A 13,538-nucleotide genomic window follows, 5' to 3' on the forward strand; every position below is an offset into this window, starting at 1 on the left:
TCAAAGGACTAGCAGGATTTGGGCATAATGAGAGAGTAACCCACTATGGGTAAAGGGGAGACAGTAAAAGACAAACCCTGAGGGACATATGGAGACCCACTGCTTTGGAGCAAAACTTTGTTCTGTCAGAGAGGCCACAGACGCCCAGCACCTGCCTCCATCTCAGCAGAGGTTGCTGGTCAAGTGACCTACCTGTTCCAAATCTCAACCCGCCATTTTCCAATGGAAATTAGCTCATGGGCTCCTGTTTATCTCAAAGACATTTCTATTTAAATATGTTTAATGCTTGCAACATGCTCAGCACTCACTACCTGTGCGGGAGGCTCACGTTATCATCAGCGTCATCATCGTTTACCACCTGCTTGCCTCACTTGACCCCATCACTCATGCTGTCCCTCTCCCAGGAGGGGCCCTTTGCCATCGCCGAGTCATATACCTGCTCTTTAGGAGAGGAATTATTAAATCTTAAATTGTAAAGTGACCCTTCCAAATGTTTGGGGAAATTTGAGAGGGAAAGTGGTATTTGATTGAGATTCCTCAGTAAATATTCTTCTTTCTGCAAGTCGAGGGTGGCCGAGGGTACATCAGGGCCATGTCTAGGGCAATGAGAGAAAAGAGCCTACCAAGTGATTTAGGGAACATAAAAGCCAAAAGATCTTCCAAGGTAGGGGTTTTCCCACATGTGAACAATTCTCCATGATCTCTTTTTCCTAAGCTAGCAAGGATAATCTGGGGCACGCGTTTAAGTTCTCATTTTCTAAGGGAGAAATACTGCCAAACTCGTTAATCTCATGCAGATGTGATGTTACTTTTACTATGTTGTAATATGGCTTCTTAAAAACAAGTTGGAAGGAGGGGGGAGAAAGAGCCCACCAAAAAACAACAAATATCCGCCAACCCATATGGTCAGTAATTGCTGTTTAATAGTCCTCCTATTACAAACCTAAGAGGCAGCAGTCTGAATTACCAGTAGAGTATTAATAAACAGGAATGAGTTAATAGTGCATAAAGACCTTCTAGTGGAACAGTGGGGGAGTGGAATATTCTTTTCTTCAGTCAGCTGTAAGTAATTACTGCATGGTGTGCTTCTGACTATTACCATAACAGAGCAATTGGACGTGAAGAATGGATAATAGTATGGACATGGAGGTATTTTTAGAATAACAGCAGTGAAGCAGGTAACTGGCCCACTCCAGTAGAAACCTTTAAATAAGTTTAGAAGACTTTTTGTTTCCTTATGACATTTAGCCAGGGTAGAATTTTAAAAAGATCAATCTAATAAATTATTTAAAATAACTTTACAAAGAGATTGCCTGTGATATGTAAATAAGAAGGCAAGAAGGGAGGAAAGAAAAGCCTAAAAAGCCCAGGCGGACGTGAAGCATCTAGCCGACGTTCCTGTAACTACATAATCACAGGTTCCTTCCTGCTCCTTTGAGAGCACAGACAGCGTCTGCCTGGATGCAGAATCTGCCTGACTGGCTCCCACTGGCTGCTCAGGTGAAAGTGAAAATATTCAAATCAGAGCTGTAACTATGATTGCTGGAGTTGTGGGTTTTCTAAAATTGAGTTAGTCATCCTCAGTGATTTAATGATGCATGTCATTTACTTTAAAATATTATTACAGGGGCATTGACGGAGCGGCAGCGCCTTCTTCACGGGACTGTCCATTATGCCATGCGCCAGGGTTTGTCGTGGACGGCGGCAGGCTGAGATATTGTCTAACGGCACAACATATGTTCTCAGATGAAAACAGCTTGAGCCTTTGATTCAGAAAGTGGCAATTTTGCAAATGCACACAAATGTCATTTAGGCAATATTTTGATTTTTTTTTTCCAGGCTATAGGTCCTTCTCCTGCCTCCTGGCTGCACAGGCCGATGCTGATTTTTCAATTTGCAGGTTTGTTAAGCATCATGGAATGTTTTGGTTTTCAATCAAGAATATTCTTCCCAAGTGGTTCCAAAGTCCTACACTTGAAAATAAACGTGTGTCCTCTTTGTCTCCTAGCAGCGTGCGTTCCAATGTACAATAGCAGCACGGGATGGAGCAAGGCAGTGCCTTTGAGTGAACCACCCTGTAGGCTCTTAACCTGCCACACTCAGGGCTGGACTCTTTCTTTGGGCCAGGTGGTACGCTTGCTTCTTTGGATGGTTCTGGTAGCTGGAGTCCACGGCGGGTGGTTAGGCGCCAGGACCCAAGTCCTCATCCCGACTGGACTCCTGCCCTACGTTGTGGCCCAGGAGCTGAAAAGAGGGTGAGCTGCCTCCGTGCTAGTGACCTCAGTGTCCCACCTGAAAGAAGGAGATGCAGCCTAAGGGGGAAGTGGCAGTGCGTAACTGATCTCTGTCCACTGCTTTGAAGTCCTCTGACAAACAGATGTGTGTAAATAAACATTGTCACATTTCTTTTTCCTAAAACAAAAAAACAAAAAACCCACATTATTGTATCTGAGCACTGATGGCCAGCATATTCCGATTCATCTAGACACAAGCCCCTTTCTTGCTGAAAAATGTTCCAGTGTAAACATGCAGCTGTGCATTTCAACCGTTCAGTGGGTGATTCTTAACAGAAGTCAAGGGCGTGCCTGGGAGAGATGTTACTGTGACTTAGGGAGAGCAGCAGCTTCTCCATGTTGCAGGTTTTGATTTACTTGTTCTCATGTGTTTGAAAATAGAGTAGTTCTCTTTTCCATAACTCCACAGAAAGACCAGGACCATAAAAGTCTGGCAGATGGAATGCCAATTTTTAACAAATTTTTTTGACATAAGACAAGTTAGGCGCCAGTATCTAGAAAGGGCTCAAGACCTCATGATTTAAGGCATTCTGGTGTTTAGCATCATTGTGTTTTTGATTCATTGAGGCTCTGAGATACTTGTAACTGGTTCTGCATGTGACTGCATTATTAGTGGTCATGCGTGTGCCCCTTTAGGCTCATTCTGCATCTCTGTTTTAATCATGAGCTTCCAAGGGCATGGGCTGAACCTATGGGTTTTATATCCAGAATTGCCTCCCTCTGCAAAGGACCAGTACCAGGTCCTCCCCAGGAAAGGACACCACCATCTCTCAGAGATGTTGCTATTTTACATGCAGAAAACCCTTTGGGAAGCAAAAGAATAAGAAGCTTTTCTCAAGAGTAAGACTAAGAGGGGGGAAAGGGGTCTCCAACTCCTTTATGTTTCCATTTAGCTCTCCCAAGGCAGGAGAGATACCTGGAATTGTTAAGAAGCTGAGCAGCTTCGGAGGCTATTATATCTCTTCTGTATTTCAGCTGATAACTTTCTATTCAATAATTCTTAGTATTTCCAGGTCTTCCCATTCAAACAACCTAGAGGGCCACACTGTAATAAGAACTGGTGAAAGGGTGAATTATTTGGAAGCTATTATACAACCCAACCTTTGTAAAACTTTCTGGAATTGCTGAATTCAACTAAACTATTCATGGGAGATCAAGACAACCAGTAGGACTCACAAAAAGAATTATCTTTTTTTTTTTTTAGCTTTTGGTAAATAATCTTCTGAAATTTCTGCTTCTAGAAAATGTATATAGCAAGAATAACAACAGACACCTAAATAATCTGGTGTTTAAATGTATCACTGATTTCATCTCCTACCATCCTCCTCCTGGTCTTATTTCAGTTACTTCATCACCCTGAGCTTAACCTCTGCATCTGAGTCTTTCCTGTCTGTTCCCTCTGCCTGGAACGCATGTAGCCCCATCTTAAATGCTATCTCCTCGAAGAAACCATTCTTAGTGGCTTTCCAGCCATTCCTGAAACATTGCACTGCTTTATTCTCCTCACAGTATTTTCATTAGCTGACTTTTCCTTGTTTGCTGGTGTGCTAGATCAACCTGTTCTCAATTCTTACCTCCCTCCCTGCTGTGATATACATGCCAAGTGACTTTAGATAGAAAATCTTCCCCACCTCCTTGATGTTGGGGTTAACCATTAAAAACGGGCAGATGTGATGAGGACAGAAACTTTAAATATGCTCCCACATTTTCCTTACCTCCTGGTGCTCCTGCCACTCCCTACAAGAAAAATATGCCCATGTAATTGTTTTTCGAAGAAGAATGAAGAGACTCTTAGAGCAAAACTGAATCGAATCAGAGTCCTAGAGCCAAGTCCTCCCACAGCCTTAAGTCCTGATGCTTCAGCAGGTCAATGGGGCCATTATGAAGGAAATAAATAGTTGTTGGTTTGAGTCACCGAGTTTTGGTTTGAGTGTGATATTTTCCATGCATCATTATTGTGGCAATCACTAATTAATAAAGAAATATACAGGAAATGGCTTCTGCTGTCAAAAAACATTACAATATGTGTCATTTCGTCTGGGATCAGGTGTTAAGTAGAGAGAAAACTAAAAAACTGTAATAGGGAGCTGAAAAAATGACAACACTTATTATATAGTGGCCAAACATTTGATAAAACTGTTAACTGTTATAAACTTGAAGGCCAAAAAAACAAAAAGTACCAAATGCACTTATAGCATTGGGCTGGGAATTTTTTGAGGCAAACTATTTACAGTGTGAATTGGCTATGATTATCTGCATCTGATGAGTTATTACAAGAAAGAAATGAGCTTGGAAAAGTATTGGAGGGAATTGAAAGAATCCAGAAATCTGAGACTTGAAAGTTTCAAAGATTAAATCATTTCTCTCTGTGTAAAAGTGTGGCCATTAAGCATTGCCATGACATAAAGATAGTATCAAGAAAGTGATTGTCACACCCTTTGTTAAAACCCTTTAAAAAGATTAAGGAGACTGAGGATGCATCTCACAGATGACTAATACATACAAAGTGCATATACTTGTATCAAGAAAGAAGTAGGTCTCTAAAACAATTGTGAGCAAGGTATTTGGCACGTACAGTTGAGTGGAATCAAATGTAGAAAATTCATGTTTGTGAGAGTGGTGTATTGGCAAAACTGCATTGGCCTGGTTTTAAAAAGTCTACACCTGTTTCAGATATATAAGGATCTCTGAATTCCTTAACTTTTAAAGCCAGGAAGCAGGCAAAGAACTTTCTGCAGCTGCCACAAAGGGCATATTCTCCAGTGCGCTTCATAAAAGTCAAGGATGAAAAAGGAAGGAGTTACAATAGCAGAGCCAGGAGCCATACGGAACCATGGGTTGGTGATCAACTCCCAGGTGCAGAACCGAGACCTAACCAAAGTATATCCCAATCTTTTACTAGGGGAACCTGACACAATTTGCCCAATAGTATTTCAAAATTCCTGTAGACCAGTGACACCTATGTTTCTCCCAGTTTTCTCCTGGTTGAATGTAACTGTAATCCTGTCCGCATTCCAACATTGTATATTGGATGTGTGAGGCACATGATTTCCTTTTCATTGATAGATGTCCAGATCAAAAGGATCATGAAATCCTGGAACTTGAACCTGATACCAGAATTGGCCGAGGCTTTTTTGGGTTTCTTTCTTCCAAATATCCCACTCTTAATTTAAGCAGATCTCATATGCAAAAGGAGCATGAGCAATTGTGACTAACAGGGTAGACTATAGTAGATAGACTGAATTTTAGTTTTCAATTATTCCTCCCCTCCATTTTATAAAATTAAACACTCACAACTTTTTCCATGTTAACTCTGCAGTTCTTCCCATTATGAGTGAAAAATATTTGCTTGACCCAGTCATGCTGGGCTTCCTGTGAATTGTTCTGGTGAATGAAATATTAGTAAATGTGAAGCAAGCAGAGTTTTATATCTCCTGGAATGGTCTAGCTTGTTCTCTTGCACTCCTGCCATTCCCCATGAGAAGATCATGCCCAAGATAGCTGCCAGTTCAGGGATACTAAAGAGAGAGGGGAAGCAGACCTGATGCCAACTCCAAATCTAGAGCCAAGGTCAGCTGAGCCCTGCTGAGATCAGTCACCTCTCGGCGGATCCACAGACCTATTAGTGAGACAAATGATGAATGTTTGTTGTTGCAATTCACTAGAATTTTGGGGTTGTTTGCTACACAGTATTCCTGTAGGATAAAAGATGATTGATACAGTTTATATGTTAGTTTATTTTCTGCCCCTTTATGAGGATGTAAGCTCTTTGAAAATAGGAATCTTTTCTATCCTGCTCATCTCCATATTCCAGTGCATGGAAACATTCTAGGCACATAGTCATTGCACAATAAATACTGGTAAATGAATAAATGAAAAATGTAATAAATAGTAAGAACTACCAATTCAATACTATCTATGAGAACCCTATTTGGGTCAATCATTTACTAAATCTTAAGGATAAATGCTCAATGGTTAAAGAAGAATGATGTCCATATTGGAAAAGAAGCATAAGAAAATATTAAAGATTTACACAAGTGGTGTTACTGATGCCTGGTATAGAGACATCGAAAGTGACTGATACCATTAATTCAGTTGAGAAAAGACCAAGAGAGCCTTATCATTGAGAGAGGGTCCCAGTTGTCTTCATATCTGTAGCTCCAGCACAAAGCAGACTCTCAATACACATATGTTGAAATGAATGACTTTCAGATCTCATAGTAGCTTTTATACCCTATTTTGGCCTTTAGTGATTAAAGACACTAAAATGAGATAAGCAAATACTGCACATCTGAACCTAATCCTTCACTCTGCTGAAAACTCTTTGACTATAGAGTGGGAGTGGGAAGAGCTTGACTGTGCCTTAAGGGTCAGCCTTCGAGAATATGGAACTCTGTACTCTTTAACAAGATGAAAGGCAGGAATGTTATAGATATTCCTAACAGAAAATGTTTTCTAGCTTTTTATATCCTCCAAATCAACCCATTTCACTTCCTTAGCAATTTTTTTTCTTTCTTCCAAATATTCCAGCCTTAATTTAAGGCAGTCATTGCACTGGGCAGTTTATTTTCCATCTTCTGTTATCTATCTCCTACTATGTACTCTATCCTATGCTAATTCCTAGGATATAAAGTTTGAGGAAGGCCTAGTTCCTGCCACCAAGGTGTCTATTGGAGAAAAAAGACAAATTGTCCAATTATGTTGCCTTCAAGTGTTACAGTTGAATAAGACATCCTGAGAGTATGAACACAGGGCATCTAAATGATACTGAGGAACCAACAACAACTAGAAAATGGGATTAGAAGTTGAAGTAGGAGAGATGAAGAAGGAGAATAATGAGGTGAGAGAAATTATCCCAAACAAGTTTTTGTTTATGCTCATAGAAAGGGTTACCTAACCATAAGAAAATAAATATCATTGTGTCTCTGAAAGAAAATGGCATGACACCCAGATATACACTTTAGTACTAATTGAAAAGGAAAAAGAAGAGTTTATAGGTTCCCTGAAAATTCTTTTCTGGAGTATGACACATACACCTCATCACAGTCTCAAGGAAGGTGATAAAATGACAAGGAGGTAAAAACAACCTTCTTTTACTCCAGAAAAGAGAGAGAAGCAGAATGTACTGAGAGAAGCAACTTCATCAACTTGTTGAAAGTGTCCTTTTTTTTTTTTTTTTTTTTTTTTTAAGGCACTTAGAACCAGTAAAAAGAGATTAAAAAGCAAGTGAAGAAAGCCCAGAATGTAAAAACAAGATCAAATTGTTTAATAAAGAGGAAAACAGGATGGAATTTTGTCTGAGCTAGAGAGTATGTGAAAGGAAAAAGGATCATCAGAGTTTGGAGTACTTTATAGATGCTCAAAAAAACTCTTGTGGATTGACTGATTAGACAAGATAAGGTCCCTTATGCAGTCAATTTAAAAGTGTTCGGATTTAGTGGAGGACATTTTGGAAGACAGCTGGAAAATATTTGGTTAACTGAACTTGTGAAGTAAATGTATGTCCCCAAAGTTTTTTTTTTTTTTTTTTTTTTTTTTTTTAATGTCTGCTTTCCATTTTTTCATCTCTCATATTTTCTGGAACTGAATTGTGCCAATGACATATAAAATTTCTCTTTGAATGATATTTCCCTTCCCTTCTCTCTCTTTCTCACTCCACTTCAAAGCCCCTCCCACCATCCTGGAGGGCTATGCAGACTCAAATTTCTAATAGCAAATCTTACTCTAATAGTTCCTGAAAAGAACCAGCCTCTTGTGTATGTATATCTTATGTCTTTGTTTAAAGGAGACAATTTTATTTGGTGTGCCTATTTGAAACTGCTATGTACCCCTGGAAAACCATGCTTTTTAAATTCAATCTTGTGGGTGGGATTTTTTGATTAGGTTGTTTCCATGGAGACATGACCCACTCAATTGTGGGTGGGACCTTTTTCAATCATTTCCACAGAGATGTGACCCCACCCATTCAAGATGGGTCTTGATTAGTTCACTGGAGTCCTTTAAGAGAGCTCACAGAGAGAGAGACAGCTCACAGAGAGAGACAGCTCAGAGAAGCTGAGAGAGACATTTTGGAGAGAAGCTAAGGCACGTAATCCAGAGTTTGTCCTAGGAAGAAGCTAAGAGACCACACAGACCCAGATGCTTGGAGATGCAGACAGAAAGATATTTGGAGATGCTAAGCTAAGATGAAGCCCAGAGTTTGCCCCAGAGAAGCTAAGTGAGAAACCACAGAAGCTTAAAGAGGAAGCCATTGGAACCAGAAGCTGAAAGCAACACAACCCGGGAGCAAAGGACCAGCAGTCGCCAGCCATGTAACTTCCCAGCTGACAGAGATGTTCAGATGCCATCGGCCTTTCTTCAGTGAAGGTATCCTCTCATTGATGCCTTAGTTTGGAAACTTTTATGGCCTTAGAATTGTAAATTTGCAACCTAATAAATCCCCTTTATAAAAGCCAGTCCATTTCTGGCATATTGCATTCTGGCAGCTTATAGGAACTCTGCACATTTCTTCTCTAAGTGAGATACAAATCATAGAAAATAACAGACAATTCCCTCCTAACCACAAATACCAATATACAAATTACTTATGAATAATTGTATGATTCTTTTGATGGAAACCAAAGGCAAATCAAAGAAAAAGTGTAAATAGGCAGATGCCATGCTTACATCCTCCTCTTTTTAAATTTTTTGGTAATCATCAGCACATTTCATAATAATTGTTATCTTTCCACTATCTTCCTTTCTTTTTATTGACAATGCAAAGAAACAGAATTTAATTGAAAATAAATAGTGAGGGAAAAATACCTTGAAACAATTTGCCTAGTTGACAATAGCTTATAAAATTTGGCATGGTAGAGAAGGGAAGTTTCCCCCAAGAAGAGAAAAGGATGGTCTTTTACTCATATATGCCTGCATTGGGATCCCACGCACTACCTGAGCAGGTTAGTTAACATCTCTGAGGCTCAGTTCCCATCATTTATAAAGCATATATAATAAAACATACCCCATAGGTTTGTTGTGGGGAATAGATGAGGTAACATAAAGGCCATGGTACATAGGACTAAATCAATCAATCAATCAACAGCAGCTTGTATTACTATTGTAAGGGTGTTCTCTTTGTTTTTGTTTTTTTTTTCCATTTGACACGTGAAGATTCTGAGATAGAGATAGAGAGAGGTTAACAGGTAAACTCGTCCTTATCCAGAAGACTACCTAACCACATTGTTGACCACACACACTGAGAAACATCTGTTCTCTTTTAGCTTCTAACATTCAGAGGCAGCCCTGTCCATGTTCAGCATTGCTAACAAGAAGAAATAAAAAGCCATTAGAAGAATATGTATTGATGCCATTTTTACTAAATTATTAAGCATCATTTTTAAGAAATATGTCAATCTATTTACAATCTTTTGCAAATGCAGAGAGTTAGTCTCAGCAGTGGGAGAGCCCTGAAGGGTCAGACACAATCTACAGGGTGACCCACTGCAGTCTCTCCCTTCCTCGATACCCAACTCTTAACTTAATGACATAATTAAAGGGCCATAAAGTTCCATAATTCTTGCTCCTCTAATTACCTGGAGGAAAACCTCTTATCTTCGAATGTTGAGGATACTGCAGTTTCATTTTGCACAGGTTTCAAAAGGCTATTGTTCAAATTCCATGACTATTGCAAGGAGAGCTAATTATTTTAAAAGTAAATAAGTGATCATTTCAGTGGAATAACACACTTTTAATAAGCTTTATAAGGCATCAGCTAAAATTGGTGCTATCTTGCTGTTAATTTTCACCATAAGTTGTTCTAGAAAACAAATGCAAACTTAGCAGAAGCCATAGTCACTAAATCAAAGGCATCCCTTGGAAATTCTTCTGGACTCAAGATGTGCAGCTGAAAGTACTTCCACAGAGGCTCAAGTTCTTCATGAAGAACTTGGAACAAGGCACAGAATTTGCATTTGTAAATTTTATGAAAATTTCTTAGAACTTCTTAACCTGTTCCTTTGACCTTCCATTAATTTAACAGTTCTAATTCAGGCAGAGGTTGCAATTATTTCTGTTAGATATATACAAGGGGATGGCCATATAAGAGGAACCTAGTGCTACTACCCAGCCAAGCAGAGGAAGATGCCAAATTTTGATACCACAAACTGATCTCAATGCCCATGTGGCATGGGCAAGATCTGGAAATTTCTTTATGGCCCCCAAAGAGGGGACCCAGAATGGGCTGAGTTGAAATTAGTGGGCCTGCAATGGGCCCCTCTGTGATAAAGGACAATGTGCCTCTTTAGCAGGTGCTATAGTAGGACTTTCTGGGACAGGGACTGGCTATTTTATATGGCAGACTCAGCAAGCATCAGCAAAAATGGAGATAAGTCCCAGCCAGTTAGGGGTTATCTGAGAGTACTGACCAAATTATTAGAGAGCAGTTCCCAAGTCAAACCCACGGTGGATGCCTGCAGGACCCTGAGCAGGCAGGCAGAGACCCGCAGAGACAGAGAACAGCACAAGGACCCAAACACCCCTTTACTCTGCTTTCATGGAGATGGAGCAAGCCCCTCAGCAAGGATGTGGCTTGTGGTTGGATCCCCCAGGGGTCACCCCCACTGATCAAGCCATGTGCCCTGGTGCAGGCTGCATCAGTTGGGAAGTAGAGGCTTTTTCGACTTTGGTGATCTTAGAAGCATAGCCTTTTTGGTCTTCTTGTAACTCAGTCTGAGTTTGAGTATTAGCTATAGCCCTATCTCTCAGACACCAGCCATCATCTTGAAGAAGAGAAAAACAGGGCAGGGAGCAATCTTCCCTAAAGAGTTTAAGTCTTTGAAAGGTGACCCTATTAACCATCATAACTTGAATAGACTGAATGTTTAAATACGAGGAGACTTACAAACCAGAAGGTACTGAAATCTTGCTAGTGGATGATGTCCTGTGGGCTAGACAAGAGTTTTCAGAAACTAAATGGCAACATTTATTCTCTGCATGTCTGTGTGCAGGGTGAATAAATTCACAACTCTATCGTGTATATGTATGTATGTAACATAAGACTAGAGGATTATACTGGTTATAATCATGTTTTTTTTTCTGCAAAGTGAAATTCTGGATGGTTTATATTTCTTACTTTTTCACTTTTACATCCTTCCATTTTTATTCTATGAGCATGTATTAGCTTTTTAAATCAAAGATGGATAAATGCGATTTTCAAATGATTTGTTTATATCTTATAGTTGTTTTATCTAAACACTGTTTTAAAAAACACAGTGAAGTATTTGGTCAGTCAGTCTTCTTCGAGTTCAACTGTAGAATGCTACTTTTCTTTCACTCATAAACCCTTTCTAACTTCGCTCTGCTGTAATCCTTTTTTTTCAAAGATCACGTTGTATCTCCTTTTTTCTCTCAAAGTTTCAAAATGGCCTTTGGCCAAATGCAATAAAATTTTGACCTGACCTAACATAAAGAATGAAGTATGTATATGAAAGCACTTTGAAAACTTTAAAGGGCTTTAAAAATGCATGGTGGTATGCGTAGTGGGAAGAGGAGATGGGAGGAGAGCAAGAGGAGCAACTAACTATGTTGTATCTCTTCATAACATACATTTCAAAGGTCTTTCCTGAATGAATTTGCAAACAGAAGCATATGGAGTGATTACGCGACATTCCTGAAAGCCCACAATTTTATAAAGTTAATCCCACACTTGTGGCAACATGGTACATCCTTCAGGTTGACATTTTTCTGTGTCATTTGCTGCTACTAAGAGCAATGGAACTCCGACAATTGCCCCCCCCCCCCCAAAAAAAAGGACCCCAGAGCTGTAGGTCTCCTCAGTAAGAACCCTAGGGCCACTTCCTGAACTTATATTGTTAAGAGCTGTCCTAGAAGTAGGAACACACCTTTAAATCTGGAAACTGCCTATAGAGGTTTTTTGTTTTGTTTTGTTTTGATGTTTTGAGGGGGAGGACCTAGAAATCTCAGAAAAAGGAGAAATTCTAAGAATGCTCTCCAAATTCGGATCTCTTGAGAAGGGTCCTCCAGGTTTAAAGAGATATAACACATTGCTAAAAATCCTGTCTTCACTTTCCAGACAATCCCACCCAATGTAATCCTAAACCCCAGTAAGTATGATATGATGGTTGAAAGCATATAATCTGGAGCCAGATAGCCTGGGTTCAAATCCCAGCTCTCCCCCTTGCCAGTGGTACGGTCTTGGGTAAATCACCCAATTTTTTTGCCTTAAGTTCCTCATCATAAAATGGGGATGATATTAGTACCTGTTTCATTGGGTTATTAAGAGATTTAAATGAGTTGATATATATGAAATGCATGCAATAGCATCTGGCACTTAGAAAGTGCTAATTATTATTATTAAGAAGGAAGTGCTCCTCAAGTCTATCCAGACCAACACAAGTCGGTGAGGCTTATAAATTGTCACCACGAGGAAGATATACTGAGAGGTTGGGGTAACTCCAAGAAAGAAATACTTCCCATAGCTCCTCACAGTTTAAACATGTGCAGTGGTGACTATTTTTGCATGGAGAGGTGCATACCAAGCCTTCTGGATTTGCTATGGCAGCATGAAGTTGGGTCTGTGCTGAGTTATCCACACTGATGGGCTCAGCCTGCTCTGCAATGAACCCATGTGCCTTGACGTGGAAAAGTGTTCAATGGCCTGGTATTATGCCTTTTAGGATGCAAGCAAAGAACATTAGCTAACACAAGAAACAACGCTGAGTTCATGAATTCTCACTGGGCTTTTTGAACACTGATGGATCGCAAACAGGGATTGGAATGATCATCAATGGACCATATAAAAAACACCAAGGTGTACTTTTGCCTGCAGAGTTCTTCTCTTCCCTTCCTTTCTGATCAAAGAAAATCACTACTAGGGAGGAAGGATTCAAAGGATCCCTGGGTATCTCTAACATTTCTCAAATACAAAAGCATTATTTCTGGGGTGCCCTCATGAAATCCTGGAAGAGCATCATTTGTGTGATTCCTGGTTTTGTGGGGTCTAGCCAGATATTTAGAATTCTCAATAAATTAATATTCAATGCAATTTTTAATAAAACCATGAAAATCTTGGATGTATTGAAAATTTATCACACTTCAGCCCAGGGTGCTAGTCCATCTCATCAACACATACACTTTCAAAATATCTTTGAGTTAGTCCTAAACCACCCTTGCTTCATTTTAACTCATTCATCAAACATGTAGTTCTGGATGTTATTCTTCTCTGTCTGTTCTCTTCTCTCCCTG

At 39.8% G+C, this 13,538-nt stretch overlaps 1 long non-coding RNA gene across 1 annotated transcript in view; it reads right to left on the bottom strand.

Moving 5' to 3' along the window:
- Window positions 1–998: 998 nt before the first annotated feature.
- The window catches only part of LOC119512710, a 231,868-nt gene continuing 219,328 nt past the window's right edge, over window positions 999–13,538 (bottom strand). The window contains exon 7 of the long non-coding RNA XR_005212444.1: window positions 999–2,412. This is a non-coding gene — a long non-coding RNA (uncharacterized LOC119512710). The remainder of the gene's footprint in view (window positions 2,413–13,538) is intronic.

This window comes from Choloepus didactylus, chromosome 17, assembly GCF_015220235.1.
Source record: "Choloepus didactylus isolate mChoDid1 chromosome 17, mChoDid1.pri, whole genome shotgun sequence".
In the NCBI taxonomy this organism is placed as follows: Eukaryota; Metazoa; Chordata; class Mammalia; order Pilosa; family Megalonychidae; genus Choloepus; species Choloepus didactylus.